This window comes from Halyomorpha halys, unplaced genomic scaffold (assembly GCF_000696795.3).
Source record: "Halyomorpha halys isolate HHAL.00 unplaced genomic scaffold, Hhal_1.1 Scaffold1355.1, whole genome shotgun sequence".
NCBI lineage: Eukaryota > Metazoa > Arthropoda > Insecta > Hemiptera > Pentatomidae > Halyomorpha > Halyomorpha halys.
The window spans coordinates 230,160-247,794 of NW_027105728.1; the positions used below are offsets into that span (position 1 = coordinate 230,160).

At 31.7% G+C, this 17,635-nt stretch overlaps 1 protein-coding gene across 1 annotated transcript in view; it reads right to left on the reverse strand.

The window, feature by feature from the left end:
* The window catches only part of DCX-EMAP (Doublecortin-domain-containing echinoderm-microtubule-associated protein), a 149,857-nt gene that overhangs the window by 106,592 nt on the left and 25,630 nt on the right, over positions 1-17,635 (reverse strand). The window lies entirely within an intron of this gene.

Sequence of the window (17,635 nt, forward strand, 5' to 3'; positions counted from 1 at the left end):
ATATAAAAGTAAATGAATAATAATAATAATTGTTTATATTACATATAATAATTATTTAACCTGAGCAAAGCGGATGAACTGAACATTGTTTCAGATAGCAGTGTGTATAAACAAGATGGCCGTATCTAATGAAAAGTGTATTATAATAAATATAAAATATTATTTATTATATTATCGTAAATTATTAATTATCATATTATTATAAAATTGCTACATTATACATCTAAGTATTTCAAAATTACAATTAAATCTTACCATATAATAATATATGTACACTTATATAAGTGTATAACTACACTTTATTTAAGAAACGTAACTTTAATATGGTTATTTAAATTTTCATAAACATCTTTCAAAGCAGGCTGAATAATAAATTTTGAATTGATAGTTTTCGATACTATATATACGAAACTAGGAAATTAAAAAACTACCCATTGGTATTACTCTAATAATATTTCTATATTAGAAGGTCTCGAGGTCATCTTCTTTTCAAGCGCCTCGGAGGATTGTCAGGAATGAAAGAGGAAGCAAGGTTAGAAACTTGTTGGTTTAAGTAGTTAGGGAGTTTATAATAGAAGGATTAATATCTGGTTCGGGCTAGATCAGTTACATATGGAGCATTGAGCTCTTTACGGATGATTTAATTGGTGACCAAGTAATAAGTATTGAGGATTGGATACTATTGGAATTCGAAGGTTTAGTGGAGCTCAACTCCGTATGTCCAGATAAGCTTTATTATAGTCATGTAGATCAGTCTTTTGTAATAAATTGGAAGTTTATATAGTTTGTTTAGAATGTGTTGTAATAGTCGGAATCGACCTGCAGTTTCCAGTCTTTTCAGTCTTGTGTGAGGATTCCAGATTAGTCGTTTGTTCATTTGCAGTCCAAGGTAGCGGATCTGTTCTACAGGGGTAAGAGTAACATTATTAAATGATACTGTATGGCAGTTGGTAGTTTAGCTTGGAAGAGTAAAGGTGATTTGATGGGATTTGTTAGAATTTATTTTTATCTACCACTTTCGGTACTAATTTGGACATATGGAATTGAGCTCTGGGGCTCCACCAAACCAATTCTTCCCGCATCCAATCGTTACAATCCAAAATCCTACGTAAAATCCTTGATGCTCCTTATTACGTTACAAATAAACTCATTCACAAAAACCTTAAAATCCCATTCGTTGCAGATTTGACCCAAACCAGATTTGCGTCTTATCATTCCGAACTCCTTAACCATCCTAACCCATTAATTCTTAATCTTTCATCCTTAACAATTCCTGATAATCCTTCGAGGCGTCTGAAAAGAAGATGGCCACGGGTCCTTCTAATTTAAATTAATGTTTGAAGTACCACTAATGGGTGGTTCCTTCCCAAGATTTTCAAGTGTATATGAAACATACAAAATATTTACCTATTGTATTATTTTGTACATTTGTAAATTACATTAAATAAATAAAAAAAAAGAAAACACTTTCAGTACTATTTTCGAGGATTGTGATATAGGTTCAGCTGTGTACAGGATGGGACCGAGGATAGTACTAGGGGAACGCCAGCGGACTATTTTTTTATTTATTTTATTAACTTAATTGAATAATTCTAAAATTCATTTATTTTTTTAAACTTTATACTATAAATAATATGGCCATGCGTATTTAGGCTGTACTTTAATGTTTAAATATCAAATAAAAAAAGAAAACTAACTAATAAATCTAAAGTAACACAATAAATAATAAAAAGAATAAATAAAATAGTTAAATATAAATTAAAATGTCTTAAATTTCTAAAAAATTTAACTCAAACTACCCCTTCTGTAAGAATGTGGTTTAAATTATTTTATCCATAGATTTAATTAAATTTTTTGTATGTGTTTGCATCAATTATTAAAAAAAAAAACATAAGAGTTTTCTAAATAAGAAAATACATGAGGTAATGTAAACATATAAGAGGTGTGCTGAGGAAAGGGCCGCTAACGATTTTCAGATAGTAAAGGGGCCTTGACACGCCAAGGCCGCCCGCCGACCAGTCCCAGGGGCCAGTCAATGCCCCGGGGCCTCCCCCTGTGTCCTCAGGCGCTGTGATGGGGCTCTCCGGGATATAATGCGCCCGGAGGATACAGGAACTTTGTACTGGGCTGTTAGAAAGAACGGGATTGAAGAGAAAATAATAAAATCAACTGCTGCTTGTAATATTTTTGTTTCTGTTTCTTTGATAACTACTTTACTTTATTTCATTATCCGAACAACGTTTCGGTCAGTTTACCCATTATATAAATCATCGCTCTACAAAAATAAAAAATATTTTTTTTAAAATAAATTAATTTTTATCCTATTTTATTACCAAAACATTTTTTTCCGACGTTTCGGCCATCGTCAAAGACAATCTTAGAACAATTTTAGAACAAATAACTGTTTGCAGGCTATTCTGCCCAGATCATTTATATCAGTCCACAAATTACCCTAATTAGTAAATTGTTCACATTAAATTAAAGATTAAAACTTTTTATCACAGTCTTTGTTATAATGTATCACAACCTATTTATAAGTTGTGATAAATTATGACAAAGAAGGTTGACTGTGATAAAAAGTTTTAATTTATAAAGGAATAAAAAATGTTTTGAGACTAAAATAATATAAAACTTATTCATTTAAAAAATATTAACTAATTTCAAGAAGGTGTATAGATTATAAATAACATTAAAAAAATCTACAATTATCAGTTTTTAAAATTATATAGTGAACTTCAAATACATTAAATACAATTAGTATAGTAGTATAATTACATATAATAGTATAATTAGTTAAAATTATTTATAAGTTATTTAAATTTAATTTACTATGTACATAGATAATATTACAATTATATATCGATTTACATATTTAAAAATTTATGATTAGGCTAAAAAGTTATATGACTGATTATTCTTATTTTTATTTTAAATTATATAGCGGAAACATATCAATACAAATCAAAAAAAATTTTCATATTCAATATCAGGAATATAAGTTACAAATACTTCTTGAATTGTTGATGTTTTATTTTTTTCCCAGTTCTCAGGACCGATTAGAATAGTAGCCAACCGGGATGGAAAATAGCAGTTATTTCAGCCCAATTTCTGATTACTTTAATGAAAACTATGTATAATTACTAGACAAAATTGATGAGTCTGCCTCAATATTTTTTAAAACTATCAGCAACATTTAAAGCAAAGTAAATTTGCTGGAATATGGAATATTAGAGCTATTTACGTTTAATAGTTCCCGAGATATAACTTTTTCAAAAGCACTATTTCACAAGAAATGCACTAAAAAAATCAATAGTTAAAGGATTTGTAAAATAAATTCACAAATTATTAATTTCTAATTGCTCGGATACGATTTTGTCAAATATCATGAAAACTACATCGCCTACGATGATAAACGAAATAAACTACTTTATAGTACATTAAACTGGCTTTAATTCGGTTGCTAATAGACATCTTTACATCTAATTGTTTCTGAGATATAGATTTCTCAAAATAAAATTTCTAATGAAACGTTGCTTTTTAAAAAAATAATGGGAACTATTAAACGTATTCATATTTTAGAAAATTTGTTTCACTTTAAATGATGTTCTATTAGGTTTTCTAGCATTGTTGTAGCTCCAAATGAAAAAATATTTTTTTTTAACGTTTGGAACGTGTCCATCAAAATCAGTCAGACACATAGTACACACACATTCTAAGTTGAGATATTAAAGTCATACTTCCTTTAGCTATATTCAAAGGGGTTTTGCTGAATCAGGAGAAACACAATGGAATAGTACTGGGTCGCTGTGGCTGATCTATAAGGCAGGGATATGCAAATGATGTGGGAGATCGCTCGCTGATAGTCAGTTCAGTGCCCCTCCATAGTACAACTGTTTCATTTTCACTATCGATTATAATCGATATAATTAATAATGTTTTTATTAAAAGGAAACAATCTCAATAAATCATTGTTTTTTCTTTCTTTCATTGAAATTATGCTATCTGTCACATTCGATGACAATAAGCGTCAAGGCTGTAAGCACAATATAATACAAACTAAGAAAAAATATAAAAGTAAATGAATAATAATAATAATTGTTTATATTACATATAATAATTATTTAACCTGAGCAAAGCGGATGAACTGAACATTGTTTCAGAAAAGGAACGACTGGCGGAATGGAAAAGCAAGTCTCTGCATGGGAGATTCTACAGCCAACTGAACGAAGCTTCCATAGACCAAGAAAGATCAGTTGAATGGCTAACAGTTGGAAGGCTATTCTCCGAGACAGAGGGATTCGTGGTTGCAATCCAAGATCAGGTTATTGCCACCAGATCATATAGGAAGCATGTGCTAAAAGACGCAACAACATCGGATAAGTATCGATTATGCTCGGTAGTAATCAATCCAGCATATCACAGGTGGATATAGAGTGTTGGCTGGTACTGAATATTTACAAAGGCACAACAATGTGGCCAAAATTTTGCATCAGGAACTGGCGATAAAGTACAACTTAATTGAAAATAAGAGCCCATACTACAAGTACCACCAATAGACTCCTCCAAACTGGTCTTCTCAAGCTCTATTGGGATGAATCAATAATTACGGACCATACAGTACGCTATAATAACCCGAATATCCGATCGATCTAAGAAAAAAGAAAGCAGAACTTATTGATGTCGGAATCCCAAACGATAATAATATAAGTTCTACTGTGGGAGAAAAACTAAGGAAATATCAGGAATTGGCGATTGAATTGAAGGAACTGTATCATTTGGAGGGAGTTACCACAACTCCAATCATAATATCCACCAATGGCCTCGTAGCAAAATCAACAGTGTCAGGCGTGAATGCTTTGGGAGTGCCTGTTGATGTACTAAGAGAGGCTCAACAGTCGGTTCTCTTGGCACGTATAGTGCGAAAGGTTTTAAGTATTTGAAAACATAAAATAAATAAATAAACAAAATATGAAGGTGATTGGACTTCTAGATCCCCCACCTCATATATTCAAATAGCGAGAAAAACCGAATAATAATAATAAAATAAAATCGATAATGAAAATGATAAAATTATATAAACATCGTAAGGGAAATAAATTAAATAATTTCATTTCATTTCATTATTGTGACTCTGCGTTCCTACACAGGTCTGAGGAGACCTTTCAACCGCCTTAGATCCTCTTTCACATCGTCCAGTAATCTGATCTGGGGACGTTTATTTTTTCGTTTTCCATTTTGTTTCCCATATAGTATCTTCTTGGATATGCTTTGGTGGGGCATCCATATTATTCGAGCTCTGCAACGATGTTGGGTTCTCCAAACAGTGCCATCAGCTCCTCATTGTTCTCCAAATCTTATTATCCGAAACTCATCTCCACATATCAATATTCCGCAATACCTTTATCTTCCAGGATTTGAGCATCCTTTCCACTTTTCTTTTCAAGGGCTATGTTTCACACCCACACATAACCCTGGGCTTACGATGGTTTTATAGATGACCACTTTCATTCTTTTAGAGACAACTCTAAACTTCACAATATTCTTTGCAGTGAGAAAGAAATAGCATCTATTCCTTGCTGCTATTATGATCTCTATTTCGGTCTATACTTTGTTGTCATCTATAACCACTACTTCAATCAACAAAGTTTACAGAACTGAAACGTTACTTCCCTTCTGGAAATTTTCGTGTATACGGTATTATTATCTTCATTAATCTTGAGACCTAGTTTAGCTGCTGTGTCTTCCAATTCCTGGAATGTTCCTTGTAACGCTGTTCGGGTTCTAGTGACAATACCCACATCATAGGCATGAGCTAGAGGTTGAGATAGCTGATTGTAGGTTCCTTCTGTATTAGTTCTAATCGAACGAATAGCTACTTCAAGTTCAATATTAAAAAGAATAAGAGGGAGTATTTAATTGTGCTATTATATTAAATAATAGTAAAATAAAGAAATGAGGCGAAGAATTAAAATTAAGAAAGTAAAATAAGACATGTTAAACACCTTTATCCAATAAATATATTCCAAGTCCTCCTTCTAAACGTGAATAGTAAGGCAGGACTCCGGGATCCCAGCACTTCTCTTCTAGCTACGTCATCGATGGAGAGCCAGTAGAGATTCTAGTAGCCTATTTCCAAAATTTCATGAGGCCATTCCCGTTTCAACTTTCTAATTAAATTGTAAGGATGTATTGAGCTGGATAGGGATTGTACAAATAGCAATTGTGCGTGATCCTGGCCAAATCACATCCTTGCACAACTGTTGCCCCAGGAACAATACTTCCATACAACTTACTGCACCCAAGACCCTTCTTGGGTTATAGTAGCTTAGGTGTTTTTCAATATTTTACGGAATGTTATTTAGGAGCTTAGAATGGAATAGAAAATGTGATTTTTTTTTTAACCTTAAATATGTAAATATTAGGAATACGTTATGTTTTCAAAAATATTAATTTAGTTTCTACTTGATATACTTAACAGTTTTATATTACTGTGTGCATTAGAAGAATAATAAAAATCTGGTAATATCCCATAAATATTAAATTTATAAAAACGTTTCGGATTTAGTAATTTTTAACGCATTTGAAAACTGTATATTACTGGACAGCTCTTCCTATGGTCCGCCCAACAGTGTGGCGTAAAGTTATACATCACCTCACAGGCTCAAGGGTAGTGCGGGCTTAACATCCTGCGACGCCGTTCACATGATTTTGACATTTTACTATTATTATTATATAATTATATTATAGTGTTAATTATTAAGCTTACTTTAATTAGTGAATAATAAATATCAGAGTGGGATAATTACTCCAAGGTTGATCTTGGAGCTCCACATTTCAGAAAAGGTCAAGACTGGCTAAATTTGGTTTAATTACATCTGGCATAAATTCATGACAAGTCATAACGCACCATACACAAGCAAATTATAAGTATAATATTAATGAGTATAAATATAATATAAAGTATAAATCGATCTCTTGGCAGTTTCGAAAATTTTATCATCTTAGAAAAACTTAAAATCTATTTATTTATTTTTTAAATTACTAGTCCTTCCCATATATACTTCTAAATATATTTAGAAACATGGAACAGGTATTTCCTCGATATACTCCTATACACTGAAAACGAACTTTAATCATATTTTTAAAGTTATGGAGATACCGGATTTCTGTTTACCTAATATCCTAGCAAAAGAGGAGGCCAAAAAGAAAGTTAATTGGTACCGGAATTAGCTAAAATTTGAGGAGTGTTATTGAGTCAATCTATATGCTTGAAATGTGCCGATTTGCGCGGAAGATTGACTGCAGTCCGACATAGCGAATCGGAAAAACAAAATAATATTAAAAAATGTCTCCGATCCAGTTTTTTGTTGTATTTAAACGATAATTTTAATTTGGTATCGATACGGTCGATTTTCGGTAATAGAGAGGGATTAATTTAAATATGAAATCGTGGACAGATAACAGTATGGATAACTACCCGGTCTGTAATACCTATGTGCTATGTATCGAGGTTTTAACATTCCGTGTTAAATGCGAGAATACCTGTTCCCCTCGATTACCCTGTCAACACACACAGAGGCACCTGTGTTTGTGTACAGCACTTGGTCTTGTTGTCAGAGCTTTTCACACATCTCTTGCTATAAGCCGAAGGACAGAAGCCAATTAAGCAGGTAGAAACCCTTTCTAGAGCTTTACCACCCTCTCTCGGGCCTAGGGGAGACGTTCACCTAGGGGCCGTTTTGTGATCTATGGCCAATGAGGAATTAGATTCGAAAAAGGTAACCAATTATAATAATAGTTATACAGGACTCAATATCAGGTAAATTAATTAATTTACCTAAATTAATGGCTTATGTAATAATTAATATATTTTTTGATTAGCGAATTAAACTTTCCATTATTTAGTTGTATACACTATGTTATATTGTATGTTGTTGAGAATGCATTGGAAAATAAAATTATTTTTCTTTACCTGGTGTTTATACTAGTTCACTATTATTATTTAATTATTGTAATTCTTATAGGATTCCTGGAATAATATATATTGAGTCATTTCATATGAAATATAGGTTTCTATTATTTCAGTAATTCTCTCACTTTGAATTTGAGTGAACTTTTGTTGCTTACTATGTTTATGTTTGCAGATTATAATGAGCCGTTATTAATTCTCCCTTATTTAATAATATTTACTTGCAATTTATTGTACACTGCTACGTGGGGGAAGGGTGTTGTGATGAACGAACCATTCGCCGGTGGTTTGAAAAATAGTCGGCTGGAGACACAGATTCGGATAAGCAACCCAAAGGAAGACCTTCGCCTAACCAATAAAATCCACTAATTTCTAACCTTTGTTTCACTTCCATTCCTGACAATCTCCGACGCGCCTAAAAAGCCTCTATACTTTCTAATGTAGAAATGTCATAAGAGTGCTTCCAATGGGTAGTTTTTCTACATCTCTGTATCATATTGTAATCTAACTTAACATTACTTGATTTATTTTTATTTAAAAACAGTTGTGAATTTCAATAAATAAATAACAAAAAAACTAAGCAGTTGACACGAGACCGTGCATGAGTCATTGGAAACAAAACCCGTGGCTAGTGTGGACACGGAGAAAGAGGTTACGAAGCCAGGACCGGACGTAGCGTGTTGAATACAACGCTCTTTGGCATCATTTGAATTTCAGATCTTCTTTTTCTAGTTCACCATTGTCCGAACCCTTCCAGTTCAAAACGCCTACGAGATCCTATCTCCTCATCTCGTTACCTGCCGAACAATGTTACTGAATCGATTAACAAGGCATCAATGATCTGTCAATATCCTGTTCTAAATAAAATTAGTCAGTTATTAATGTGTCAAAAAATAGAGATTAATTGTCACAATCGAAAACATAATAAATAAAAGAAAGGTGCCCTAGGTGCGGTCAAAGTAATAATAAAAAATAAACTATTTACTATTTGACAATGTTTCCCTTCACATTGCAAGGTTTTATCAGGACCTAACAAGGTGCCAACAGCTAAAATAGTTGTTATCTGTAGATAACTAGGCAAACATAACTTTACCTTTAAAAAACACCTAAAATTAAGTAAAAAAGTAAGAGAATAAGATAATATGAAGTAAAAATAAACTATGGTGTGGTTAAAATTGATGTAAAATATTTAAAAATTTATATACAAATAAATAAATAAAATTGAAGAAGATAAAGTAAGATTTGAAAAGTATAAATAAACAAGAAATACACAAATAGATTATACAATAATGAAAAGAAAAATAATAACAAATAAAAAAAATAGATAAATATAAAGATGGAAAACAAGGGAATTGATAATAAAATAAAGATCAAGAAAAAAGGAAAACAAAAAACAAAAAAATTCAACCACCTTACAGAATGAAGGAAAGCCAAAGAATGAATTGAGGTGGTTGAAAGGTATCAAAAACCCAGGGGAGTGGGGGTAATTTGATGGTCGAAAAGTGACGTTACATTTTAAATGAAAAATAATAATGGAGTAAGATAATATCAGGAACTATAAAAAATAAAGTAAGTAACTATAAGTAGACATTAAATGATAATACAAACATTTATAATGAGGAATACAAATGTTGATACAATTCAATAAAGCAATAAAATTAAAAGAATGGATACAATACATCTTTACACAATAAAGACAATGTAGTGGAGAAAAAAAATTGAAATAATGGTTGAAAGGTATTGTAAATTATATAATTAAAACATTAATTATAAATGTAATAATAAGATGGATAAAAGACAGATAAAAGATATAGGTGGATGATAGGTAAATTAACTTCTGAAATACAAACATAGAGCTAAAATAAAAAGAAAAATTATAGACGTTTAATAGGAATTAAGATATTTCGGTAGGTCAAAGAGATACAGTCGTTAGCTACTTCAAGATTGATGGATTTGTAAATTGACATATATGGATTCCGCAATGAGGCGTTTTTTGTCGTTGGGTTTATAATAAATAGTTTATTTTCTATTTGAGTACTTTGACCGCAGCCAGACCATCCTTCCATCTCTATATCAACCATCTTCCAATATAATGAATGTTCCTATAATGATATGTTTATTTTTTACCGTAGATTTAATAGGAGGGATAGATGGTTGAAGATGAAATAATAAATGTTTTGAAAAAAAAAAAAAAATTGATCTCCTTTTTATCGAGTACTACTAGTCAATATGATCTATTCTATTAAAAAGTATTGAACATTGCATCTTTGCAACGTGAATTTAATTTATTTGAGGGCTCCCTCTAAAAATGTGCATTTAGTTTGTTAGTTTTGAAAGAGCGTTTAACAACCAGATCATCAACGCCCGTTGGTTGTTGGTTTTGGTAAGGTATAGTTAGTTATACCTTTGGCATGATGCACGCGGGTCCACTCCAGTGGGGCTCACTTTCGTGAGGTTTAAAATATTATTCGACTTAGCAATTATGATTTGTTTAATAGTAGATCGTAACGATTGTCGTGAAAAGAACATAAGGCGCTATTATAATTTTAAACATAAAGTAAGATAAGTAGATAATTATATTAATTAAAGGCTGATTATTAAGTTAGGCCTATGAATGAATTTAATTACTCTTTCTACTACGGATCGTTTCTCAACGCCATTGGATGATTTGTTGGTATCCCTGGCTGTTTCAGAGTTATTTTGTAACCGAATTCTTCAAAAATGTGTTTGACGGTCACATTATCATGACATTTGGAACATTTTGAAGGGGTCCCCCCTTCTGTCATGAGGTAGACATGTGTCATTAGAGAATGTCTTCTTCTGAGTCGGGTGATCCCTGCTTCTTCCCGGCGTCTACTTCCGATTGATCCAGGACTTCACATCTTTCCTTATACCTTCTAATTATTGGGCTGACTTTCATACCACATTGGCTGTCATATTTTACTTATGCCTTCCCTTAAAAAGCGAGCAAGTTCCTGTGCAGTTAAGATAGCTATGGTTCTACCTGGGAGGACTATTGCTTCTCTAGCAGCTTTATCGGCCATCTCATTTCCTGTAATACCAACATGTCCGGGGGCTCAGACGAAGTAGACTGATTTACCTACTTGTTTTAACATTATTAAGTATTCATGAATTCGTTGAACGAGAGGTTGAACCGATTACATTATACCTAGTACTTGAAGAGCGCTAATGGAGTCCGATATTGTTGCTATATTGTCATTCGGTACATCTGTTATGCAAAAGTAAAGGGCGGATGCTATGGCATTCAGTTCTGCAGTATACAAATTAGAATGATGATGCAGTTTTCTCTTATGGGTTGTGCTTTGTGTCAAAAAGACCGAGCCTGTAGCTTTATCTAGTATTGTGCCATCTGTATATGTTGCGGTATGTTATGGTAGAGTTTAATATTGGTCGAAACATTTCTTGATATTTTGACGGTGTTGTATTTTTTTTGTGGTATTTGGATAACTGGAGATATACATTTGAACGTTAGTAAGTCCAGAAGGACGTGTTTTTTCTGGTATGTTGATGGCTAATGATTTTAATTCTGTGACAGTGACCGATAATCTTTCAGCGAGAGGTAGTCTTGTATTTATCTTCTGTTGAACTGTCTGGAGAATTTAGAAATTAAAATTAATTTATAAGTTTTATGCGAGGTATAGTCGGGAAAGATAATTTGTAGCTAATGTGTTTAAGTTATGAAATGGTTATACAACAGGAAGTTGAGACACAATATTATTGGATCCTACTGACCATCTTCAGAGTAAAAGGATACTAAGGCTTCTAGAGGCTCTCTCTCGATTATCACTGTCACAGAGTGGATCGAAGTGTTATTATTCAGAAAAAAATAACTCACCATTTTTTCACTTGACAATGAAGTTATAAGGTACAAGTAATAAAAAAAGAAATTAAGAAGACGAAAGAAAAAAAATTAAAAGACAAGTGTCTGGTATGTTAAGATTTAAAAACAAAATACTCAATTATATTATACTTAACCCTTATCGGTTGTATGTCACCTCTTACGTGACAAATTGTACTTAGTGTACTTAGTTGCTGCGGTCGTATGTCACGTGGGAGTTGACAAAGCGAAACATGTCAAAACGTTCTGATTTTACGTTTTTTGACAAATTTGTTTTTGGATTCCTTGGTGGGTTTGTTTTTGGGGCCTATGATTGATACAACTTTAAGCTTTTGGGCTAATATGTAATAGAAATGTTTTTCCTCCTATTGTAATTACATTACTTAAGGTTGATATCTGGGGACAGTTCACTGTCAATTCGTATACATTTGACAAAAAACGTCTGTCGCAACTGTTAGCCCACTTGCATTACTTGTATTATTAACGATCACGCAAGGCTCATTAGTATTGCTCGTAACAGAGCAATCGAAATATTCAGTTATATATCACTGCCTTTTCTAAATAAATAATTATTTGAATCTCATATATGTGTTAAACAAACAATTTCTAACAGAAATTTTATTCTTACAATACTGAATAGTTTTTGCATATTTACCTGAACCATCTACAACCTACTGAGGATCACGTATAAAAATCTAGCGACTGATAAGGGTTAAACTTCTCAATCAGTTCTAGCAGATTCAGTTTAAAAGAAGTGACAGTACTTAGGTTTTTGCAATGGGTCCCGATTACTTTTCTTTTGGAGCATGACTGATTAATTCGAAATATATTCGCTTTCATTCCCAATATATTTTGAATTAATCAGGATTTCTGGTGTTAAAATTGCATTTTGAATTATTTCTCCAACATAAATTCTTTGATGCGCGGTCATAAGGGCTTAAGTCGAAAATATGAATTTTTCAGGAGAGCAAAAACAAAATTCAAAACATTATGTGATATCTAATTATTGATATTTTTGTAATTGTTATTTTATAAAACATGATTGGAGTAAATCTATCTGAAGCATAAAGACCTTATTACCAACCGGTAGCTCTGATTGGGTGCTATAATAGGTCATAATCTTTAAATGCTCAAAAATTGACTTAAGCCCTTATGACCGCGCATCAAAGAATTGACATTTCATGAACGCAAGGTGTTTAAAATAACCTTTATTAAGATTTACATACAGTTGGGTAATTTGTCTTGATATATCAGTTTACTGGATCTTCCCGAAAATAAAATAACGATTTATTTATTTTCAGAGCTCATATTGTAATAAAACAAATTAGACAAGATGTGTAAAAGAGAAATATAACCACCACAAGGCATACACTTGTGTACAACCAGTTTCCATGGCAAATCGTATTAGGGATGAAATTTAATTTAAATAAATAAACAATAAAAAAAAGTTTTTTGTAATAGTTAAATACGTTATGTATTAACTTGTATTCCCTTCGAAAATTGAAATTCGAAATTTTTCACGATTGAAAGACTTTGAATAACTAAATATTTCATATATAAGTGAAAAAAAAATCTGGGAATAAATAGAATTTTTTAAAATTTATTTAATGTGATTTACAACTGTACAAGTAATAAATAAAATAAGTAAATTTGTTGTATGTTTCATTTACACTTGAAAATCTTGGGGAGGAACCACCCATTGGTGGTCCTTCAAGCATTAATTTAAATTAGAAGGTCCCGTGGCCATCTTCTTTTCAGACGCCTCGGAAGATTATCAGGAATTGTTAAGGATGAAGGATTATGAATTAATGGGTTAGGATGGGTAAGGAGTTTTGAATGAAAAGACGCATATCTGTTTTGGGCCAAATCTGCAACGATTGGATGTTAAGGTCTTTGTGGTTGAGTTTATTTGTAAAGTAATAAGGAGCATTAAGGATTTTACGTAGGATTTTGGATTGTGAGGATTGCATATGGGAGGAATTTGATGACTTGGTAGAGCCCCAGAGCTCAATTCCGTATGTCCAAATTGGTCTGATTATCGTAGTGTATACTAAGTTTTTGTAGTGAATGGAAAGTTTGGAACGTTTGTCAAGTAAGTGTTGTAGCAATCGGAATCTACGAGCAGTTTCTTGTCGTTTCAGTCTTGTGTGTGGATCCCAAGTAAATCTCTTGTCAAGATGGAGTCCTAAGTATCGAATGTGTTCAACAGGCGTTAGTGGAGTATTTAGAAAGGATACTGTAGGGCAGGAGGATAGAGGTTTACTACGGAGAGTAAAGGTGATCTGTTGGGATTAAATAGAATTTAATTAACTTAAAATTAATTAATTTTAATTAACAAAAATTAAATTTAAATTAACTTAAATTAATTAGTTTAACTATTACATATAATTTGAGTTGTATATCTGAAAATATATTTTAATATAACAATTTGAGGATGAAAATTTTCCAAAAAATGGATATTTATTATCAAATTATAGCTATTATTTTGTAACATGACAGTTTTTATGAAATGATTTAGAATTTATATTTAGTTAATTTGATAATGTTTTTTTGAACTTGAATGCTAATAATAGCACTTTTATTGTTGATTATAATTTTAGATTTTCAATTTGTTTTTAACTTTTTACATTGTTATTGCCGATTTATAGTTATTCTATATATTTATTTAATATTTGTTTTAGACAATTGGGTCTCGCCAAGAAACGAAATGATTTATTTAGTAAATGTGATAGTATTACGTATGTTATATTTGTTTTATCGCTATTTATTTCGAGACCTAGTTACTTATTAGAGTTTAAGGTAGTTTAGTTTTATAGTTTCTAAAAGTAGATACGGGGGCGAAATTTTGGTGATATAGCTATTGGGTTATAAAATAAGTTCGTAGCGTTTTTCAATATTTCAATTTAATCCTCTCTATGCTTATAAAATCATATTTACTTGGTCAATAATGTTTACATATTCGAAAAAAGGATTTGTTAAGGTGCGTTTATGCATCAGTTTCAACCGAGATTCCTTATCTTTAAGTGGTATTTCTCTTGCTAAAAATGGAAGAGACAAAAATTTATTTTCGTCATTTAATGATTCTATATTTCCGAAAAAGAAAATCCGCTCCACTGACAGAATTTGCAGTTTTTATGGCGATGATGCCTTAGGAGAAAGCACCGTCCGTAAGTGGTTTGCTCGGTTCAGAACCGGAAATTTTGAGTTGGAAGACGCAAAGCTCGGGGCGTCCTTCAACTGTTGATGATGACCAAATTCAAGCATTGGTCACAGGCAACCCTCTCACTACGAAACGGGACATCGCAGAAAAGTCAGAGTTCATTGCGCAAAAATCTGAGAAGTTCTTGGAGGACGGAATTAAAAAAATTACCTGAAAGACGGTAACATAAAATAGATCAAAATAGGTCATATATAATTAATTCAAAATATTTACAAGAATCTGAAATTATTACTGAAATCACCAGTAAAAAACGCTACGAACTTATTTTACAACCTAATACACTTGAACAGGTAGATAGGTTTAAGTATTTAGTTTTCTCTTGTAACAAGATAAATCGAAATCTATGAGGAAATTAAAGGTGGGAAATTCTTGTTATTTTTGAATTTCGAAATCGCTTAGCTCGCGCCTTCTGTCCAAAAACTTGAAGCCTTAATGGTTTTGAAAATATATTATTACGTAAAATATTAGGACCGACAAAAGATGATACACAGTGCTGAATTGGGGGAAATGCACCCAGTAAATATTATTTAGGTTACAGAATTGAATGGGATAAGATACAGAATAAGATGAGCGTGTAAGGACTTGGTAACGAATGGATCCTTAAAATGTTATTAAACTCTGAACCGACGGGTAAACATCCGAGGGGTAAGCCGAAACGTAGAAGGGAGGATTTAGTCAAGACTGATTTAGTAGATTTGGGTTTGGAGCCTTTCATTATTATTATGTTATATTTGGGGATACGCTCTAATTGTATAGGTTTAATTCCTGTAAACAAATATTGTATAAAGAAAATAAAAATTGTATGTTACGACAGGAGTGAAAGGAAATATGTTTGAAAACGTTCAACAGAAAAGATCAAAACATTATAGAAATGTAGAATACTATATTTTTTCATGTCTATATGATTTTATATTAAAAATATATAATTATAACGCGGTTTCCTTCGTTTTTTATTATCTAGATATCATCTGATTAACTCTTTATGTAGTTGAATCCATTTTTTATTTTGTTTTTCATCCTATATTTGGAATTTTTGAGGTTTATATTCCAAATTTTGTAAATTAATTTTTTTGGGTAAAAATTTTCCAGAAATATTTTAAATACCTTACTTTTTACTATATACAGCCTACTAGAATCAATTATTATTATTATCTTATTTATATAAATATTAATTACCTAACATTTCATTTGAAATGGATGGCAAGAATAGTAATTCAATATCAAATTACTGCTTGTTCCTTTCTTTGTCCATTCTGTGATTATATCCTTGCCTGGTCTTACCGGCATGTCTAAGAATCTTAGTTTTCCTTCATTTTCTAATTTCATAGTGGACTTTATCTGTCATGGTGCCTATTTAATGCTTCAAAAAATTCATTGACATCATCTGTTTTCATAATATAGAAAATATCATCTACGTATTATTTTCTATTAATATATAGGGAGATGGTCAGGGTTGCAATCAATAGTGAAGATAGTTGTAAACTATTTTTGTTTCACTATTGACCGCAACCCTGACCATCTCCCTATATATCAATTTTTACGATCAACTATACATACATATATTTTCTATTAATATTTAGTAATTATTATTAAATATAATATAACTACATAATGTCTCTTGTCTTTCGAGTATCTATGTAGCATTGTTGTAGGTGTAGTTATCAGTTTGAAAATAACCTGCAGTAAAGAGAATAACAGACTGACTGTGAGAGAAATAGGGTTAGAGGAGATTTAGGTCAAGAGGGCACTAGATACTGTCCGATAGTCCTCCTTCCAACTCCTTCATGTTCGTCTTTACAATTCTGCATCAAGTAGTTTTTAAATATCACAATATTACTATTTCAAATATCACTTTTACAAATTCAGTAAGATGGTATTAAAAATTAACTGAAGAAAAATCAAATATCTACTGCTTTATTATTTAATATTGTAAAAAAAGAAGAGCTAGGTCATTTGTCCACTCAATAATAATTTGTATAGTTATAATCGTACAATTACAATCTGTAATAATAAATAGTACAATCGAACCTCAGTAGGAAAAACATTCGTTTTATCGAGGGATTAATTATATAAAGGTTCATTATATCGATGCTTGGTTCATTAGCTAAAAATTCGTGATGTTGAGGCTCAGACATTTATATATAAGCCAAACTTTCTGTTTATGCCATAATTGGAGAAAAGACTATAATACGGGGAGGGTAAGCTGGCAGGAAAAGTGAAGCCAAAAAGGCGATTTTTATTTTATTGTAAAATAAGTTTGACAATTGGAATTCAAAGCATGGTCAGACTCTCCAATTATGTTAAAATTGTTTGCGGCTCTACTAGACTTAACCTACACCGACTCAGAACCAGTGTCTCGGTGAGAGGACTGCGCTGGGAATTTGGAAAGCACTCCTTTTCCTCTCAGATGTGGGGAAAAGAGCTCAGGGATCCTGAGGCTGCGTGCGGATATGTTTTACATGTTGGAAGAAGATTTTATTTTATTTTTAATTGTTTATATACACATTTTCGTTCTGTTTATCTTATTTTTATTCCTGTATTTGTTTATGTACACACACAAACATATCATGATTTTGGTATGGATGTG